Here is a 22,080-nt window from a genome sequence, read left to right on the forward strand (position 1 = left end):
AAATTTAACATTTTTTTTGCAAAAAAAATGACATTTTTCACTTTCAGTTGTAAAATTTTGCAAAAAAAACCACATCCATATATAAATTTTTTGCTAAATTTATTGTTCTACATGTCTTTGATAAAAAAAAATGGTTTGGGTAAAATTTATAGCGTTTACAAACTATGGTACAAAAATGTGAATTTCCACTTTTTGAAACAGCTCTCACTTTCTGAGCACCTGTCATGTTTCCTGAGGTTCTACAATGCCCAGACAGTACAAACACCCCACAAATGACCCCATTTCGGAAAGTAGACACCCTAAGGTATTCACTGATGGGCATAGTGAGTTCATAGAACTTTTTATTTTTTGTCACAAGTTAGCGGAAAATGATGATTTTTTTTTATTTTTTTTTACAAAGTCTCATATTCCACTAACTTGTGACAAAAAATAAAAAATTCTAGGAACTCGCCATGCCCCTCATGGAATACCCTGGGGTGTCTTCTTTTCAAAATGGGGTCACTTGTGGGGTAGTTATACTGCCCTGGCATTTTAGGGGCCCATATGTGTGAGAAGTAGTTTGCAATCAAAATCTGTAAAAAATGACCGGTGAAATCCGAAAGGTGCTCTTTGGAATGTGTGCCCCTTTTCCCACCTAGGCTGCAAAAAAGTGTCACACATGTGGTATCGCCATACTCAGGAGAAGTTGGGCAATGTGTTTTGGGGTGTCATTTTACATATACCCATGCTGGGTGAGATAAATATCTTGGTCAAATGCCAACTTTGTATAAAAAAATGGGAAATGTTGTCTTTTGCCAAGATATTTCTCTCACCCAGCATGGGTATATGTAAAATGACACCCCAAAACACATTCCCCAACTTCTCCTGAGTACGGCGATACCACATACGTGACACTTTTTTGCAGCCTAGATGCGTAAAGCGGCTCAAATTCCTTTTAGGAGGGCATTTTTAGACATTTGGATCCCAGACTTCTTCTCACGCTTTCGGGCCCCTAAAATGCCAGGGCAGTATAAATACCCCACATGTGACCCCATTTTGGAAAGAAGACACCCCAAGGTATTCAATGAGGGGCATGGCGAGTTCATAGAATTTTTATTTTTTTTGGCACAAGTTAGCGGAAATTGATTTTTTTAGTATTTTCTCACAAAGTCTCCCTTTCCGCTAACTTGTGGACAAAAATTTAAATCTTTCATGGACTCAATATGCCCCTCACGGAATACCTTGGGGTGTCTTCATTCCGAAATGGGGTCACATGTGGGGTACTTATACTGCCCTGGCATTTTAGGGGCCCTAAAGCGTGATCTCCCTGTAAGGCTCCATTCAGACGTCCGTATGAATTTTACGGATCCACGGATACATGGATCGGATCCGCAAAACACATACGGACGTCTGAATGGAGCCTTACAGGGGGGTGATCAATGACAGGGGGTGATCAGGGAGTGTATATGAGGTGATCACCCCCCTGTCATTGATCACCCCCCTGTAAGGCTCCATTCAGACGTCCGTATGTGTTTTGCGGATCCGATCCATGTATCCGTAAAAATCATACGGACGTCTGAATGGAGCCTTACAGGGGGGTGATCAATGACAGGGGGGTGATCAATGACAGGGGGTTATCAGGGAGTGTATATGAGGTGATCACCCCCTTGTCATTGATCACCCCCCTATAAGGCTCCATTCAGACATCCGTATGTGTTTTGCGGATCCGATCCATGTATCCGTGGATCCGTAAAAATCAGACGTACGTCTGAATGGAGCCTTAAAGGGGGGTGATCAGGGAGTCTATATGGGTGATCAACCCTCTGTCATTGATCACCCCCCTGTAAGGCTCCATTTAGACGTCCGTATGTGTTTTGTGGATCCAAACCATGTATCCGTGGATCCGTAAAAATCATACGGACGTCTGAATGGAGCCTTACAGGGGGGTGATCAATGACAGGGGGTGATCAAGGGGATCAGGAGTGTATATGAGGTGATCACCCCCCTGTCATTGATCACCCCCCTGTAAGGCTCCATTCAGACGTCCGTATGCGTTTTGTGGATCCGATCCATGTATCCGTGGATCTGTAAAAATCATACGGACGTCTGAATGGAGCCTTACAGGGGGTGATCAATGACAGAGGGGTGATCAATGACAGGGGGTTGATCAGGGAGTCTATATGGGGTGATCAGGGGTTCATAAGGGGTTAATAAGTGACAGGGGGGGGTGTAGTGTAGTGTAGTGGTGTTTGGTGGTACTTTACTGAGCTGCCTGTGTCCTCTGGTGGTCGATCCAAACAAAAGGGACCACCAGAGGACCAGGTAGCAGGTATATTAGACGCTGTTATCAAAACAGCGTCTAATATACCTGTTAGGGGTTAAAAAAATCACATCTCCAGCCTGCCAGCGAACGATCGCCGCTGGCAGGCTGGAGATCCATTCGCTTACCTTCCGTTCCTGTGAACGCGCGCGCCTGTGTGCGCGCGTTTACAGGAAATCTCGGCTATCGCGAGATGACGCACGGATGCGTCCAGGAGGAATGAATCAACCACCTTCCGGACGCATCCGTGCGTTAGGCGGTCCGGAGGTGGTTAAGGACAGCCAGGTGCTGCCAAAACCCAGACCGGCACTTAAACTCTGGTCTGATAGTTGACCTCACCTGGCTGGAAACCAGCGCAGCCACACATGCTGGGAGGGAAATACCTACCTTGCCAGACACAACCCCTCACTGTGTCACAATAGATATACAAATATTTTAAAAAGTCTGAAATATTTTTAGTTTCAGTGATACCACTTTGGAGTGTGTATGCCTTTTTGATCATTTTTATAAAAAAAAAATTGGGGTGAAAAAGCAATGGAAAAAAGGAGAATTTTTTTTTTTTTTTCCATTGAACCATTCATCGTATGTGATATGGTTCAATGGAAAAGCAGGGCTCCATAGAAACCAGAGAGACCAAGGCTACCACAGGGAACAAATGGCTCCCTTGATTGCCATGCGGTTGAGCCATTTGGGCCCAGGAAGTGAAGTGCACTAAGAGAAAGCGGCCTCAGATGGCATGGTCACAATAGACCATGACATATGAGGGGTTAAATGTCTGTGATCTGCATTAACACAAAGAACAGACATCAGCCCCGAGTACAGCAGAAACCCGTCATCTATGACGCCCACTGCACTCACTTCTTTAAAGATCGCACCTGCACCGTACATGTTTGGCAGAGGTCAGGAAAAGGATAATGTATTCTTTAACATTTACAGTGTAATGTGCAAGCAGCATGTTGTAGACCAGAATAAGCTGAGTAGATTGATATATAATTTTGAGAGAAAAATTCAGTAAAACGTGTAATTTATACATTTTAATCTCAGTTTTATACGAGTACCATATCATCAGTGATTAAAAGCAGTAGGTATACAGAGATAGCTGTCAATTACTGCTAAGATGGCCTTCCTGCAGAACTGAAGTAAAAAATAGCAGAAATATGCTATAAATGTATAAATTAAAAGTTTTGCTGAATCTTTTCCCACAAAACTATATATTAGAGATAAGTGAATCAATTCTATCCAAATTGGATTAGTTACAAAGTTAACATAAATTGATCTGCCAAACGAATCCAAAGTTTTTGTCATTCACTTCAGACAAATCACACAAAAACGTCACTCAGCACCATTTTACTGTGATAATTGTTGGGTAAAATGACTGGAAGGAAGAAAATTTTGTCTCCCCTGCCCCTGGGAGAGAGAGAGGGACATAGTGGGGGAGTTCTTGCCCTGATTGGCAGTCTGTACAGCCAGTCAGGGGCAGAATTCTGTCTGGTTCTAATGCCTGAATACCATTCTGTGTTTCACTTGCAACCTGAGAGCCTGTGTCGTGACTGTGTCTGTGAAAAAAAGGAATTGCAAAGCATTCACAATCCTGTAATCAAGGTGTACTAGTAACAATAGCATACATTCTGCTGCAAACACTGAGCCCCCTTTTTTTCCAAAAACCTCAATTTACACTTTGTAATTGGCCATTTTCAGCATTGTATTAATGCCAGATACCGTTCACTTATAGCAAAGACATTTTACTGAAATAAAGCCATTAGAGAACAAAATATAGTTCTAAGTCCTAAGAGTAACTTAAGCAGGGAGGAATCATGACTTCAGATGGAAAAAAAGACGAATATTCAAAAAAATAAAAAAAAATTACAACTATTAGACTAAGAAGATTATAGCACTATATTAGCTAAATTGCTCTATATTCGTTTTTTCAAATATTTGCTATATATATATTCCTGTTTTTGAATATTACAAATATTCTAAAAAACTAAGATATTTGTTTTCTAGAATATTTGTCTTTTTTTTTTTTAATCTGTACAGTTGTTCCACTTTGGCATACTCTTCCCCGACAAGCGCCCCTTTTTTTCACAATCTCATGGATTCTCATTACGAAAATTCTCATTACAAAAATTCTCATTACTAAAATTTGCATTACGAAAATTCGCAATCAACACTACACTAACAAATATTCAAATCTGCGAATATTCAATGAATATTCTACAAAATATTGCGAATTCGAATATGACCCCTGCCGCTCATCCCTAATTAAATCCTACCAAACAGCCATTAATGGTATTGATTATTGTTTTACAGGTAATTATCCACCTCCATCATATAAAACTCCAAAAGACTTCTGTAGTGGGCGAGCCAATGGACTCTACCCAATGGCTAGTGACAAAAATGCTTTCTGGCGTTGTTCTAATGGAAAATCTTACAAGCAATACTGTCCAACCAGCTTTGTATTTGATGAAAGATGCAAATGCTGTAAGTAGTAAAAATACAGAAACGCTTGCTGAGAATGATATGGAATATGGTTATATTACAATTAAGTTATATTCAGGTTATCATAAAGGTTATCCCCTATCCACTTAATAGAGAATAAGCATTATATCAGTTAGAGTCTGATTGCAGGGACTGCTAGTAATCATGAGAATGGGGATCCTTGGGGACATCAGGTAGGGAGACATAAGACCCCCATTCTCATGATTAGTAACCCCCATCGATCTAATAGTTATTATCCTGTATCAGGTGGATAGGGGATAACTTATTTTTACCAGAAAACCCCTTTAAGCAAACAAGTATACTTTCCAAGCTTCAATAATAGTAATTGGTACAGTAAAAATAAGCTTTGTTATAATTACTACTTTTTTTCTTAGCCATATTTCACTAGCAACTATATGTTTGTAATTGATAATTAGTGGAAATTACGCATATGCCCCTTTAATATTTTTTCTATTCCCCCTATTCATATCCAAACAACCCTCCCTCTTGCGATGTGTCTCCCGTACCCCCCAATCACAAAAAGGAGGTGAATAATGAGGCAATAGAAGCAGGAAAACCATTAAAGCTTCCATTCTGTCCAAATTCTTACCCATATCTCCCCAGTGTTTCTATGTCTATATAGAGTATTTCGGGAAAACTATTCCTGGGTAATCAAAAGTCTTGCCTAAAAACATTATCCTAATCAAAAGAGGTTTTTTTTTATATTTTGGGTATCCCACCTTGGAAAGGTCACCTAGGACCCAGCATTCCGCTGTATAGGGAATCTCAACTTTCAATTCTCGGGTAATAAATTTATGAATTGGACTCCATTGTTTCAACTTTGTAAATGTCTAGAACATATGCAAATGATCCCCCCTGTTGCATCACACTGTGGGCAGTTAGAAGTACCCCTTAGACCAAATTTATTCAACCATAAAGGTGCAATATAAGTTCGGTACAAAATATTAAATTGAACCAAAACATGATAAAAAATTAAACTTAAATTTCCCAATATATCATCCCACGCTTCGCGACAAATTCCTGGACAATCAATTTGCCAGGCCTTTTTTCTGAGGGAGCTTATCTTACTAAATCTTGCTTTAAACAAAACTTTCTAAAGTTGGGACATTTTTAACTTCTGATTTGTGTTTCCTATAAAGTGATTTAAAGATGTAGAACTATCTATCTTCGAAATATATTTTTTCTTTACGCTCGCTAGTGCCGAACGTAGCTGAAAATACCTAAACCAAGATAAATTCAATATATTTTCTCTTTGTGCTAACTCCAAAAATGAAAGTATATTCCCATTCCCAACCACTTGTGCATCATAAAGGATATAGTTTTTTTTGCCAATACTGCTCACTTACCAATTCATTTAGAACTTGCAAATGATAATTGTACCAAAGTGGGGTGCAGCAAAGAGAACCCTTTATACCCAGCCAACCTCTGCTGGTACTCCAAGAGTTAGTAAATAACTTTGTGGCAGCTCTATAATCCTTTTCATTCTTAATTAGTTGGCTGGATTCTAATAGATCCCTGGAAGAAGCCTGTTAGGCGTAACGGCATTGGGTGAAGGAGGCTCCAGGGTCGATGTGCCACACACGATAGTACAGCAAATTTTCTGTTTATGCTTTGCGCCTGCTTTTCCAGCGTTTATATTCTAAGGTTTTTTACCTTGAGATGCTTAATGTGCTGGTAGCCGTATACTCTGTTATTTCTTTCTTTTGTTTTTTGCTGTTGCCAGCTGACTCTGCGGACCCCTTTTTGTCCTCTCTTTGGGGGGGTCCATTTGCTGCCATTTTTCATTGTTTTTTTGCTTGATGTATTTCTGTCATATTGAATAACGCTATCTTACTATTTCTATATGGAGGTTTGTGTTTACTTGATATCGGTTATGTGGATTCTAATAGGTTAAACATATTATCATTCTGGGAATCTCTCACCAGAGTTCTACAAAGTGGGCTGTTCTTCTATTCACAAAGAAACCACAGCTCTGCAGCTTCAAAATATCCCTTAAAACAAGGAAGATTAAGCCCTCCCTGCTCCATTGGCTTTTAGAAATACTCTAATTTTAACCTTACCCTTTTTCTCCCCCAGAGTAAGTAATGTAAAGAACTTATCCTCAATCCACACTGGGGAGTTCCTAAGAGTTTAAAGTAATTGGGGCAGAATCACCATCTTGACTAGAGATATTCTATCGGCTCTCGATAACGTAATCTGGAGCCATATCGTTATTTTAGACCTCAATTTATTAATTTTAGTGGCATAAGATTAAGCTGTACAAAATCTTGAGTACTTGGAGATATTACTATGCCTAGATACTTAAATGAATCGGAGATTTTAAGAGTGTTCAGTCCTTCTTGGGGAAGTTTGAGTCTTTCTAGAGGCATAAGACTAGTTTTATACAGGGCCGTCTTTAACAAGGGGCAAAAGGGGCAGCTGCCCCAGGCCCAGTTGCTCCTGGGGGGCCCAAGGCAGCTGACTCTTGAGCCCTGCTGGCCACTGCCCCGGGTGTCATGCTGTCAGCTACACAGGGGGGTGCTGCCATGCCCTGCCTGCTGGCACTCCAGGCAGCGAACTGTGAGAGCTGTGATTCTTTTAGGATAAAGGACCTTAGATGACATCATCACGATGTGACCAGTAACCTAGCAATATTACTGGTTACATGGCTATGAAGTAATCAAAGGTCCTTTCTACCAGGAGTGCTGCTGCAGGAGAGGTTTGCCAGAATTGTGGAGCTTTGTTTGTGAAGATTACATCAGGAAAAGGTGACAGGGGCTGTTATACTAATATACTGTAAGCTACTGTATACTGTGGGGTGCTGTATACTGTGGGGTGCTGTATACTGTGGGGTGCTGTATACTGTGGGGTGCTGTACTGCTCTACTGTATACTGTGGGAGGCTGTATATTGTGGTGTGCTATACTGCTCTACTGTATACTGTGTGGTGTTGTATACTGTGGGGTTATATACTGCTCTACTGTATACTGTGGGGTGATATATACTGTGGGGTGCTGTATACTGTTCTACTGTATACTGTGGGGTGCTGTATATTGTGGTGTGCTATACTGCACTACTATATACTGTGGTGTGCTGTACTGCTCTACTGTATACTGTGGGGTGTTGTATACTGTGGGGTACTATATTGCTCTATTATATACTGTGGGGTGCTGTATACTGCTCTACTGTATACTGTGGGATGCTATACTGATCTACTGTATACTGTGGGGTGCTGTATATTGTGGTGTGCTATACTGCTCTACTGTATACTATGGGGTGCTATACTGATCTACTGTATACTGTGGGGTGTTGTATACTGTGGGGTGCTGTATACTGCTCTACTGTATACTGTGGGGTGCTGTATACTGTGGGGTGCTATACTGCTCTACTGTATACTGTGGGGTGCTGTATACTGTGGGGTACTGTATACTGTGGGGTGCTATACTGCTCTACTGTATACTGTGGGGTGCTGTATATTGTGTTGTGCTATACTGCTCTACTGTATACTATGGGGTGCTGTATACTGTGGGGTGCTATATTGCTCTACTGTATACTGTGGGGTGCTATACTGCTCTACTGTATGCTTTGGGGTGCTGTATATTGTGGGATGCTTTATACTGTGGGATGCTGTATACTTTGGTGTGCTATACTGCTCTACTGTGGGGTGCTATACTGTGGGGTGCTATACTGCTCTACAGTATACTGAGGGATGCTGTATAGTGTGGGGTGCTGTATACTGTGGGATACTATACTTCTCTACTATATACTATGGGGTGCTTTATACTGTGGGGTGCTGTATACTGTGGGGTGCTGTACACTGTGGGGTGCTGTATATTGTGGTGTGCTATACTGCTCTACTGTATGCTTTGGGGTGCTGTATATTGTGGGATGCTTTATACTGTGGGATGCTGTATACTTTGGTGTGCTATACTGCTCTACTGTATAGTGTGGGGTGCTGTATACTGTGGGGTGCTATACTGCTCTACAGTATACTGAGGGATGCTGTATAGTGTGGGATGCTGTATACTGTGGGGTACTATACTTCTCTACTATATACTATGGGGTGCTTTATACTGTGAGGGGCTGTATATTGTAGGGTGCTGTATACTGTGGGGTGTTGTATACTGTGGGGGGCTGTATACTGTGGGGTGCTGTATACTATAGGGTGCTTTACTGCATACTGTGGGTTGCTGTATACTATAGGGGTGCTATACTGCATACTGTGGGGTGCTGGGGTGCACTGTAACGCTAGGGTGAACCGAGCCCTGGTCTCCTTCCTGCAGAGCGGTGCCCACTTCCAGCCTGAGCCCAGCTGCCCAGAGCACTGACCCTGAGCCGCTGGAGTCTTCAGAACTGGAAGTATTTATAGTCATTCACTGTACTATACTAGGTGTGTGGATTTTTTTTGTGTGTGTGTTGTGGTGGAGGGTGTGATTGCCTGCCAGGAAGGGGGGATCCAGGGGGCCCAAGGAAATTTTTGCCAGGGTCCAATCAATATTTAAGATGGCCCTGGTTTTATACCAACTTATATCAAGTCCCGAAACATCCCCAAAAGAGTTAACCGTTTGAATAATTTTTGGAAGTACAATATTGGTATGTTGTATATAAAATTAAATATTGGCATATAAGGAGATTCGATCCTCAACTCCTAATACCCCAAAGCCTTCAATCTGAAAATCTTGTCTGATCCTAGCTGCAAGAGGCTCAATATAAATATCAAATAAAAGTGGAGAAAGAGGACATCACTAATGGGTACCTCTTTCTAAAACAATACTCCTTGTAAGAAAAACGTTTATTTTTAATCTCACTCTAGGGAGTCTATATAGAAGCTTAATCATTTTAATAAATCTTGTGCCAAACCCCATCTTATGTAGCACTCTCCAGAGGAGAGTCCACTCTCCAGTCCACCCTATCAAAGGCCTTGGAGGCATCTAGAGAAAGGATGGAACTGGAGACCCCTCTGGGAGACTGTATGTTAGCAAAGAGACGGTGCAAATTATAATTAGTACCCTTATTGGGAATAAAACCCTTTTGATCAGGATGTATAATTGACAAGATAACCTTAGAAAGCCTTGTGGCAAGAATCCTTAAAAGATGCTTGACATCAGTATTAGGAAGAGAGATAGGTCTATAGGACCCTATATCCTGAGGATCCCTATCCTCTTTCAATATCACTTTTATCACAGCCTCTGCCATTGATTCTGGAAGTACTGCTTTCTAGAGTTGAGCGAACCCGAACTTTAGGTTTTTCGGCACCCGGATCCGTACTTTTACGTAAAAGTTTGGGTTCAGGTTTGGTGTTCGGCGCTTTCTTGGCGCTTTTTGAAAGGCTGCAGAGCAGCCAATCAACAAGCGTCATACTACTTGCCCCAAAAGGCCATCACAGCCATGCCTACTATTGGCATGGCTGTGATTGGCCAACTGCAGCATGTGACCCAGCCTCAATTTAAGCTGGAGTCACATAGTGCAGCCCGTCACTCTGCTCGGATTAGTGTATGGAGAGGCTGCAGCTGCTGTGAGGGAGAGATCAGGGAGAAATCTTATCAAGAACTGCTTTTTTTACTCAGCGATCTACAGCAAATGTGTTTTGTGGGTGCAGTGCACAATTTTTTTAAGCCTGCCCTGAGCCAACTACTGCTGAAAACAAACTTTTTTTTACTTCAGTTTGTCAATATCAATACATAATCGGGAGCCATTTAATGCAATGATAGTGCACTAGCACAGGCAGAAATACAGAAATACATCTTTTTGCTTACTGGGGTGAAAAAAACCTCTAATATATACTGCACATCTGGGATTAGACATGCATAAGTGACTGTCACATTTTGGCCAGAAATACATATTTTTGGTTACTGGGGTGAGAAAACCCTTTAATATATACTGCACATCTGGGATTAGACGTGCATAAATGACTGTCACATTTAGGCCAGAAATACGGCTATTTGGTTACTGGGGTGAAAAAACCCTCTAATATATACTACACATCTGGGATTAGACATGCATAAATGACTGTCACATTTAGGCCAGAAATATGGCTTTTTGGTTACTGAGGTGAAAAAACCCTCTGATATACTGCACATCTGGGATTAGACGTGCATAAATCACTGTGAAATTCCGGTGTCATATAGAGTAAAAAAAATAAATAAAAGTTAATGCAATACCCTACATCAGGGTTTTTATTGACGGTTAATTATTTTTAACATACTTAACCACTTTTTACTTTGCCTTGTGAACGCTAACTATGAGGCAAACATCTAATAAGGGACGCGGCCATTGTCGTGGTGGTGGTGTTGGTGGAGCCTCTCGTGCAGGGAGAGGACGTGGCCGTTCTGCCACAGCTACATGTTCTACTGAACCTACTACCTCAGGTCCCAGTAGCCGCCAGAATCTACAGCGATATTTGGTCGGGCCTAATGCCGTTCTAAGGATGGTAAGGCCTGAACAAGTACAGACGCTAGTCAATTGGGTGGCCGACAGGTGGCGCCTGAAACCCATGCCCATCAGTCTGTCACATCACCCCCATGCATATCGGGGGAACCTGTCTGAGCCTCAAGTCATGCAGCAGTCTCTTACGCTGTTTGACAACTCTGCTGGCAGGGTTTCCCAAGGGCATCCACCTAACCCTTCCCCAGGGGTGGAAGACATAGAATGCACTGACGCACAACCACTTATGGTTCCTGATGAGGACATGGGAATACCACCTCAGCACGTCTCTGATGATGACGAAACACAGGTGTCAACTGCTGCGTCTTTCTGCAGTGTGCAGACCGAAAAGGAGGTCAGGGAGGAAGACTGGGTGGAAGACGATGCAGGGGACGATGAGGTCCTAGACCCCACGTGGAATGAAGGCTGTGCCACTGACTTTCAGAGTTCAGAGGAAGAGGCAGTGGTGAGACCGAGCCAAAAGTGTAGCAAAAGAGGGAGCAGGGTGCAAAAGTAGAGCAGCCATCGCCAAAACAGTTAGCCTGCTACTGGCCACCATCACCAGGGACCGAGCACACCAAAGGCAGCTTCAAGGAGTTCCCTGGCATGGCACTTCTTCACAAAATGTGCTGGCGACAAGACCCGAGTGGTTTGCACGCTGTGCCATCAGAGCCTGAAGCAAGGCATTAACGTTCTGAACCTTAGCACAACCTGCATCACCAGGCATCTACATGCGAGACACAGGCTGCAGTGGAGTAAGCACCTTCAAAACCAAGAAAGGGCTCAGGCCCCTCCTGCTCCCTCTTCTGCTGCTGCCTCGGCCTCTGCCTCTGGAGGAACGTTTGCACCTGCCGCCCAGCAAACAGAGGATGTGCAACCAACAACACCACCTCCGTCACCGAGCATCTCCACCATGTCACACGGAAGCGTTCAGCTCTCTATCTCACAAACCTTTGAGAAAAATCGTAAATTCCCACCTAGCCACCCTCAATCCCTGGCCCTGAATGCCAGCATTTCTAAACTACTGGCCTTTGAAATGCTGTCATTCAGGCTGGTGGAGACGGACAGCTTCAAAAAGCTCATGTCGCTTGCTGTCCCACAGTATGTCGTTCCCAACCGCCACTACTTCTCCAGGAGAGCTGTGCCCTCCTGGCACAACCAAGTATCGGATAAAATCAAGTGTGCACTGCGCAATGCCATCTGTGGCAAGGTCCACCTAACCACAGGTACGTGGACCAGTAAGCACGGACAGGGATGCTATATCTCCCTAACTACACACTGGGTAAATGTAGTGGCGGCTGAGCCCCAGGTGGAGAGCTGTTTGGCGCACGTCCTTCCGCCGCCAAGGATCGCAGGGCATCATTCTTTTCCTCCTGTTGCCTCCTCTTCCTACTCGGCTTCCTCCTCCTCTTCTACCACCTCCTCATCCGGTCAGCGACAGACCTTCACTACCAACTTCAGCACAGCTAGGGGTAAACATCAGCAGGCTGTTCTGAAACTGATGTGTTTGGGGGACAGGCCCCACACCGCGCAGGAGTTGTGGCGGGGTAAAAAACAACAGACCGATGAGTAGTTGCTGCCAGTGAGCCTCAAGCCCTGCCTGGTGGTGTGCGATAATGGGCGAAATCTCATTGCAGCTCTGGGACTAGCCGGTTTCACGCACATCCCTTGCCTGGCGCATGTGCTGAATTTGGTGGTACAGAAATTCATTCACAACTACCCCGACATGTCAGAGCTGCTGCGTAAAGTGCGGGCCGTCTGTGCTGAGAACGCTTCCAGCGTTCTCATTCTGCCTCCGCTCGGCTGTCTTTATAACTTCATAACTCCACCTTGCACGTGCTGGAGAGACTGCGAGCAGCAGCAGGCCATAGTGTAATTTCAGCTGCAGCACGCACGGGTGAGTCGCACTGAGGAACAGCACCACTTCACCACCAATGACTGGGCCTCTATGTGAGACCTGTGTGCCCTGTTGCGCTGTTTCAAGTACTCCACCAACATGGCCAGTGGCGATTACACCGTTATCAGCATTACAATACCACTTCTATGTCTCCTTGAGAAAACACTTAGGGCGATGATGGAAGTGGATGTGGCCCAGGACAAGGAGGAGGAAGAGTGGTCATCTCTAAAACTTTCAGGCCAGTCTTTTAGAAGTGGCTCAGAAAGAGGATTTTTGCAACAGCAGAGGCCAGGTACAAATTTGGCCAGCCAGGGCCCACTACTGGAGGAGGAGGATCGGGATGAAGCATGTTCACAGCGGGGTGGCATCCAACGCAGCTTGGGCCCATCACTGGTGCGTGGCTGGAGGACGCAGACAATACGCCTCCCACAGAGGACAGCTTGTCCTTACCTCTGGCTGGCCTGGGATACATGAGCGACTACATGCTGCAGTGCCTGCGCAACGACTGCAGAGTTGCCCACATTTTAACATGTGCTGACTACTGGGTGGCCACCCTGCTGGATCCCGATTATAAAGACAATGTGCCGTCCTTAATTCCCTCACTGGAGCGTGAACGGAAGATGCGCGAATACAGGCGCACGCTGGTAGACGTGCTTCTGAGAGCATTCCCGACTGACGCTGGGGGACAAGTGAAAGCACAAGGCGAAGGCAGGGGAGGAGGAAGAGGTTCGCCAACGCAGCTGTGTCAGCGCCAGCACCTCAGAAGGCAGGGTTAGCATGGCCGACATGTGGAAAAGCTTTGTCACCTCGCCGCAACAACCAGCCCCAACTGCTGATATTGAGCGTGTTAGCAAGATGAAGCATTTGAACAACATGGTGGAACAGTACCTGTGCACACGCCTACACGTACTGACTGATGGTTCTGCCCCATTCAACTTCTGGGTCTCCAAATTGTCCACATGGCCAGAGCTTGCCCTGTATACCTTGGAGATGCTGGCCTGCCCTGCAGCCAGTGTACTCTCTGAACATGTGTTTAGCACAGCAGGAGGCGTCATTACAGACAGATGCAGCCGCCTGTCCACAGCCAACGTGGACAAAGTCACGTTCATTAAAATGAACCAGGCTTGGATCCCTCAGGACTTGTCTGTACCTTTTGCAGAATAGACAGTTCTAACAGCCTCAACCATCCATCCTTGTTCTCAAGTGCACTTATTCCTTTTTTTTTCATATGTCCCAATATTTTGGGGGATACCCCTATGTAAAAATGCTAAATAACACACATCTGTGTTGGCTACCTATTCCTCCTTCGTTGCTGATTCCACCTAGACCGCCACTTGATCCTACACGGCCACATCTAATTTAATAATGAACATCACATTGTATAGTCGGTCTTCATTGTTAATGGCCCTTTTAATGCATCTTTAAACAGGGGCTGTTGCTGGTATGGGGTTTGGCTGGTTAGATAGGGGGAACAATATGCATATTATTGCTGTTCTGTCCTGTAATCTCCTGCAGTAAACACAGAATATTAATCAGTTTTGGCATACCCATTTCTCCAACCCCAGCACTATCCTGCCCTATGAGTGGGAGCCCTTCTTCCGCCATCTGCTTTTCCTTCTTTTCCACATCATCTAATATCAATGAGAATATGTCATCAGGAACATCCAGCTCCTCCTCTCTCTGCATCTTTCTGACTTTTCTAGGAAGTAAAGCCAGCAAAAGATAAAAATGGTCATCATTAAAACCTGGCCCCCTTAAGGGGTAGTGACTGGATGGTATTGGTTGGCACGCTGGGCATTGGAATAATGTTTTCAACAACACTCTCTACATCCCTCCCTATGCTGACCTCACAAGCAGAATGGCAGAACTGCGCTGGATGATGGTTTTATAAGGCTGTGACATCACAGGAGATGGATATCCGTGGGTTGGCTGGCTAAACAGCATTATGGGTGATCTTGCGTTCCCGGGCTTGTCTCCTCTACACTTAGTTTTGTTTTGTAAAACGTGCAGCCTTTGAAGATGGCATCTGCTGCGCTCACAAGCCAGGTTTCTGCTGAGGCCAGGAATTAATGTCTGCAATTGATAGTAATACTGATTATGGATATTTAACGCCTTAGATACCGTGGTCGAATGTGACCATGGCATCCAGGAGAGCTAAAACCGGGAGCCAGGCACTTTCTTCCCCTGGCTGAGATTGGGGAAGGGGGTCCATACTAGTAATAGGCCTAAGCCTGTATAAGGGTAACAGGCCAATTACTAGTATATTCCAATGCAGGCCTGCAGGTGGCAGCACTGCATTGAAATACACTGAATTCAGTATTGTGTAATGCATAAATATGAATTACAGAATACAGAATGCAACCAAATGATTGCACGTTACAGTCACCTAAGGTGACTTAAAAAATAAAAAAAAAAATACAATTAAATTTAAGTCACCTCCCTTTCTCTAGAATAAAAATAAATTCAAAAAGTCATACCCATGTTAAAATGTTATCAATGGGGGTGAATTATTTTTTTTTTACCAAAGTTTTAATATTTTTTTAATAAAACACATAAAAAGCTATATGAATGTGATATTGCTTTGATCATACTGACCAGGAGAATTAAGGTAACTGGTCAGTTTTACCATAAAGGGAACTCCATAAAAACAAAACCCCCAAACTGTGGCCTAATTGCTTTATTTTTTTTCCAATGTCACCCTATTTGGAATTTCTTTACAGCTTCCCACTACATTGTATGCAATAGTAAATGGTGCCATTAAAAAGTACAACTTCTCCTTTAAAAAACAAGCCCTCGTATGAACAGAAAGATGAAAAACTAAAACACAAAAATGAAAAACTGCAGGGTCCTGAAGGGTTTAAATGAAGTTCACAACAGATTATTGATGTTCTGTAAGTTCTGCAAATGTGCAGCATAGTGCACACGCAGTAATACTTGCAGATATAGTAATACAACATATATTATGCAACGTGCAAACCTAGTCTAAAGTAAATCTTCCACAGTTCAAAATTTGCATAATCCAATTTGTTTGAGGAAATTTGTTGAAGAGACTGGCATAGTGAAAATAGATTGACAAGTTATGAAACCTTTTCTTGAAACTGTGCATATGTTTTCCAAACTCTATGAAAGCTGTAGTGTATTTTTATTTAATGTTCTTGCGTAAAATATTCTTACTTTTGAAAAGTAAAATAAAAATAAGATACAGCTTTAACATTTCTCATAACTTACTAAAAATAGTGACTCTGATTTTATTAAAGGTGTTTTCGTTTTTCTGTTAGGTTAATAATGCTAAGGCTAGTTTCACACTAGCGTTCGGGTGTCCGCTTGTGAGTCTGGTGGCGTTCTGCCTCCGCTCCGCTCAGCAGGCGGACACCTGAACGCTGCTTGCAGCGATCGGGTGTCCGCCTGGCCGTGCGGATCCGTCCAGACTTACAATGTAAGTCAATGGGGACGGATCCGTTTGAAGATGCCACAATATGGCTCAATCTTCAAACGGATCCTCCCCCATTGACTTTCAATGTAAAAGTCTGGACGGATCCGCTCAGGCTAATTTCACACTTAGCCATTTTTTGCCAATATAATGCAGACGGATCCGTTCTGAACGGAGCCACCGTCTGCATTAATATGAGCGGATCCGTTCAGAACGGATCCGATCGAACGCTAGTGTGAAAGTAGCCTAAATGACTGTGTAAATTAAAAGATACACATTTTTCTAATGTACTTTGGGTGAATTTATCACTCCCAGAATTCTGGTTTCAAAATATCACAAATTGTGCCCTTTTAAGCTTTATGCTTGATTTATAAAGGAGTTATAAATGAGTTAACATCTCAACACAGAAGAGTTAGACTTAAAGGTTATGTACGCCTATTTTTGTCATTATTACATTAGTAACAGTACTCATTTTGCTATTCCAAAAATTATATATATATTTTCAAATTTATTTATTTATTAAAATGAGCCTCTTTGTATGTACAGCCTTGAGATTCTCTAGTAGCATGCTGCCTGCTTTCACTCTGTTCCATCAGGCAGCTCAGCTGACAGCTCCTTATCTCTGATCTTATAGGCACTCATTATAGCTCAATTCTTATCTTCCTGATAAGAATGTGGCTCAAATAAGTGTTTTTGACCTTTTAGTAATTTAGAGATAAGGTATATTATATGACCAGCACAAAGTGAAAGTATGATTAACATAGCTAGACAGTTAACCGTTTGTGACAGAATGGCTGAAGATTTTTTAGCCCAAAATGAGTAAAATGCAATCACAAAAAAAAATTGCCCCCATAGGTGTATATAGCCCTTAAGTCTAACTCTTATATGTTGAGATGTTACTCAGTTGATAAATCTGGCTATTTTGTGACTTTTTGATGCCAGAATTCTGGAGTGATACATTCTCTCAAAGTGCACTAAAGTTATCACACATCATGTTACTTTTGATAAATTTGGTGCAAATTAAGGCAATGCAAACACCTGCAAAACAGACACCAGAAATTGCTCTCATGATAAATCTCCCCCTTTTTCAGTTCCTCACCATTTTGTGTATGAGGACACTCTTTACATGCAGAGGCTCAAAACCTGTGCGTTGCTAGCACTGCCCGTAACTGAGAACTACAAACAGTTATGTCCAGTGTATTCAGTACTCTGTGAGCTAAATACACTGCTGCTCAACATCGAAATTGCAACACAAAGAAGTACAAGCCATAAGGGCATTCAAACTAAGGCAGCAGTAAGTGTTGCTAAAATCTGCAAATGATCAAATTTTCAAGCACCTAGCTTTAATCTGTGGAATGTGGGTGTAGCATTCGAGCTAGCTTGAAAGATGTTTTTTTGAAACATGAAAACTCATAAATCATATCAAGTTGTGTGGCATGATTGTGTGATGTCTCCTATAAATCAACATGCCAATGTCACAGATGTACCAAGACATACTGATGTCCCCGCAACAGTGGATGAGAGAAGATCTGTGAGACTGGCAACACGTGCTTTGATCTGACAGGTTTCCTTGTGGATCAATAGACGTCTACGTTGTTTCTGATACTGGCCACACCTCTAACCTCCAGGTGTTGCTATTGTGGTCATTTTACTTTCCTTATTTATAGTTGCTTCTCCCACAATGCTGTGCGGTTTATAGCTTCAGTTGTATGTGTGGTCAGCTGGTGTTTAGTTTGCGGCTGAGTTCCTGTTGCTGCCATAGCTACTGGAAAGTTAAGTGTTTCCTTTCCCTTTTGCATTTTGTTTTGGATTATCTGTGTGTTTTTTTTCCCACTGCCCTTTGTTGTAGGCCTGAAGGAGACTGATCTTCCTTCCTTTCTGGAGGAACAGGTAGTCTCAGTCCTGTCACTATCACCAGGGTCTTATAGGGTGAGCTAGGACTCTAGGTACTCCTTTGTATGAACTCACCTACTTTTGGGTCTGCTCATGCTGGTAGCCAGTCAGGACTGTGAAAAAGAAGAATACAATCCCTTTATTGTCCCTCAGTGGGGACATTTTGCCATAACAGCAGCAATCACATTCATAACAGGAGCAAAATAAGAGTAATTTAAAAAGAAAGTGTAAAATACAAGAAAAAATAACAGAATTCACTTAAAAAATTCACTACTGGGTTTCTGCTAACAGTGGTGGTTATAAATCCTAACTGCTGCTGGGAGGAAGGACCTTTGATAATGTCCATTCATGCACCTAGGATGCAGCAGTCTCTCACTGAAGGAGCTCTCCAGCTCCACAACAGCTTTGTGCATGGGGTGGGAGACATTGTCTAACAATGATGTTTATTTTGCTAGAATTCTTCTGTCACCCACCTCCTGCAATGGATCAAGGGGAAAACCTAGGACACAGTTGGCCTTCTTAATAAGCTTATCTAATCTCTGTCTCTCAGCCACAGATAAGCTGCTTAGACAGTGACTAGGAATTTGACTAGGAGGTGTCCTTCTATCTTCCTTAGCTTTCAGGCCTTGTTCCTTGTTCCCTCTCCTTCAGTGGCGTCTCTAGCTTTCAAATTTTGGGGGGGCACACTGGGGGCCAGGACAAAAGTAGGGGGGCAGCTATAACAACGATACATTTACACAAGTATGCTTAGAAATGCTGCGATACTTTACCCAATACCTAAAACCGCAATAGGGAAGAAAAACCCCAATCACTCAGATTTCAACATCTCCTAGCTGCCTGGGGATCTGTGGATGACACTTATGGAGGGGGATCTGTGGGTGACACATACCGTTTATAGCATCTCATGCTATGTGTCATCCACAGATCCACCCCATATCAGTGTCATATCGGGATCCCTCTTCCTATAAGGCCCCATTCACACATCCGAAATTTGCGTAACGGAATTGCGGACCCATTCATTTCTATGGGGCAGCACGACGTGCTGCCGGATACGGAAAGGCGGTCCCGCACTTCCAGGTCCACAATTCCATTCCCGAAAAAAAATGCGGACCCGCTGCTATGGACGTCTGAAGGGAGTCTAACAGTGTCATCCACAGTGGCACAGATCCCCCCATAACTGTGTCATCTACAGATCCCCCCCCCCCGTAACAATGTCATGAAATCCAAAGACCCCCGATCCCCCTCCCTATAACACTATAAGAGTATCATCCACAGATCCCTCCCCCCCATAACAGTGTAATGACTCATGACATCCAAAGACCCCCGATCCCCCTCCCTATAACACTATAAGAGTATCATCCACAGACCCCCCCCCCATAACAGTGTAATGACTCATGACATCCACAGACCCCCGATCCCCCTCCCTATAACACTATAAGAGTATCATCCACAGATCCCTCCCCCCCTATACCAGTGTAATGACATCCACAGACCACAGATCACCCTCCCACCGCTCACATTTGAACATGATTTCTCTAAACGGTGAAGTGAACACTGTAATCATCCAGGCTGCACTGACAGTAACTTTAAAGGGGTTCTGCACGTTCATTTAACTGAGATGATCTATACTCTGGATAGATCTTCAGCTTCTGATCGGCAGGGGTCAGACACCCGGTACCCCCGCCAATCAGCTGTTTGAGAAGGCAGTCGCGCTCAAGCAGCACCGCGGCCTTCTCACTGACTGACATCACAACTAGTATCAACTAGCCTGAGCGCGGCTAAGATTTTTCACTTGAATGGAGCTTAGCCACTCCCACGCTAGTTGATACTAGTCGTGACATCAGTGGGCTGGCGGTAAACAGTGAGAAGGCCGCGGCGCTACTGGAGCGCCGGTGCCTTCTCAAGCAGCTGATCGGCAGGGGTCCCGGGTGTCTGACCCCCGCCGATCAGAAGCTGATGATCTATCCAGAGTATAGATCATCAGTTAAATTAAAGTGCAGAACCCCTTTAACTTTTAAATCAGGAAGATTCTGGGGCAGCCGCCAGCCAGCTCTCCTCTCAGACTCAGTCAGATCTAATCTCTTTAGTTAAAATAGAAAGAGACTTAGGGCTCTTTCACACTTGCGTTTCTTCCGGCATAGAGTTCCGTCGTCGGGGCTCTATGCCGGAAGAATCCTGATCAGTTTTATCCTAATGCATTCTGAATGGAGTGAAATCCGTTCAGGATGCATCAGGATGTCTTCAGTTCCGGACCGGAACGTTTTTTGGCCGGAGAAAATACCGCAGCATGCTGCGCTTTTTGCTCCGGCCAAAAATCCTGCAGACTTGCCGCAAGGCCGGATCCGGAATTAATGCCCATTGAAAGGCATTGATCCGGATCCGGCCTTAAGCTAAACGTCGTTTTGGCGCATTGCCGGATCCGACGTTTAGCTTTTTCTGAATGGTTACCATGGCTGCCGGGACGCTAAAGTCCTGGCAGCCATGGTAAAGTGTAGCGGGGAGCGGGGGAGCAGCATACTTACCATCCGTGCGGCTCCCGGGGCGCTCCAGAGTGACGTCAGGGCGCCCCAAGCGCATGGATCACGTGATCGCATGGCACATCATCCATGCGCATGGGGCACTCTGACGTCATTCTGGAGCGCCCCGGGAGCCACACGGACTGTAAGTATACCGCTCCCCCGCTCCCCACTACTACTATGGCAACCAGGACTTTAATAGCGTCCTGGCTGCCATAGTAACACTGAACGCATTTTGAAGACGGATCCATCTTCAAATGCTTTCAGTTCACTTGCGTTTTTCCGAATCCGGCGTGTAATTCCGGCAAGTGGAGTACACGCCGGATCCGGACAACGCAAGTGTGAAAGAGGCCTAGGTCAGTCCACTCAGTCACTACTTGTAAGTTGTACCTTATTATTATTAAGTTTACCTGCTACACATCGTCTCCACTAGGTCAGGCTCAGTCCAGTCTGTTCGGTATCGGTAGGGTAGGGCCACGCCACGCCACGCCACACACTGTCTGTTCTCTAGTCTGGGCCTGGCTGGCTTAAAGGGCTTCTGTCACCCCACTAAAGTCATATTTTTTTTTTTTGCCAACTTAAATTCCTTATAATGCGATATATTATAGTGCTCTTACTCATTTTGGTTGGGTAGTTTCTTCAAAAAACTGACTTTTATCATATGTAAATGAGCTCTCTACCAGCAGGTAGGGCGGCCGCATCCTCCTTTCATAAAGACGCCCCCTCCTCATGTTGATTGACAGGGCCAGCGAACGTGCTCGTCTTCTGGCTGGCCCTGTCTGCGTTCAAAATCTGGCGTCTGCGCTGTACCAGTCTTCAGTCGGCGCAGGCGCACTGAGAGGAGGACGCTCGCTCGGCCGCTCCTTCCTCAGTGCGCCTGCGCCGGGTGTAGATGTAACGTCATCGGCGCAGGCGCATTGAGGATGGAGCGGCCGAGCGAGCGTCCTCCTCTCAGTGCGCCTGCGCCGACTGAAGATCAGTAGGGTGCAGGCACCAGATTTTGAACACAGACAGGGCCAGCCAGAAGACGAGCGTGTTCGCTGGCCCTGTCAACCAACATGCGAAGGGGGCGTCTTTATGAAAGGAGGATGCGGCTGCTACCAGCAAGTAGCCGCCCTACTTGCCTGGTAGAGAGCTCATTTACA

Source organism: Bufo gargarizans, chromosome 3 (genome assembly GCF_014858855.1).
Source record: "Bufo gargarizans isolate SCDJY-AF-19 chromosome 3, ASM1485885v1, whole genome shotgun sequence".
Taxonomy (NCBI): domain Eukaryota; kingdom Metazoa; phylum Chordata; class Amphibia; order Anura; family Bufonidae; genus Bufo; species Bufo gargarizans.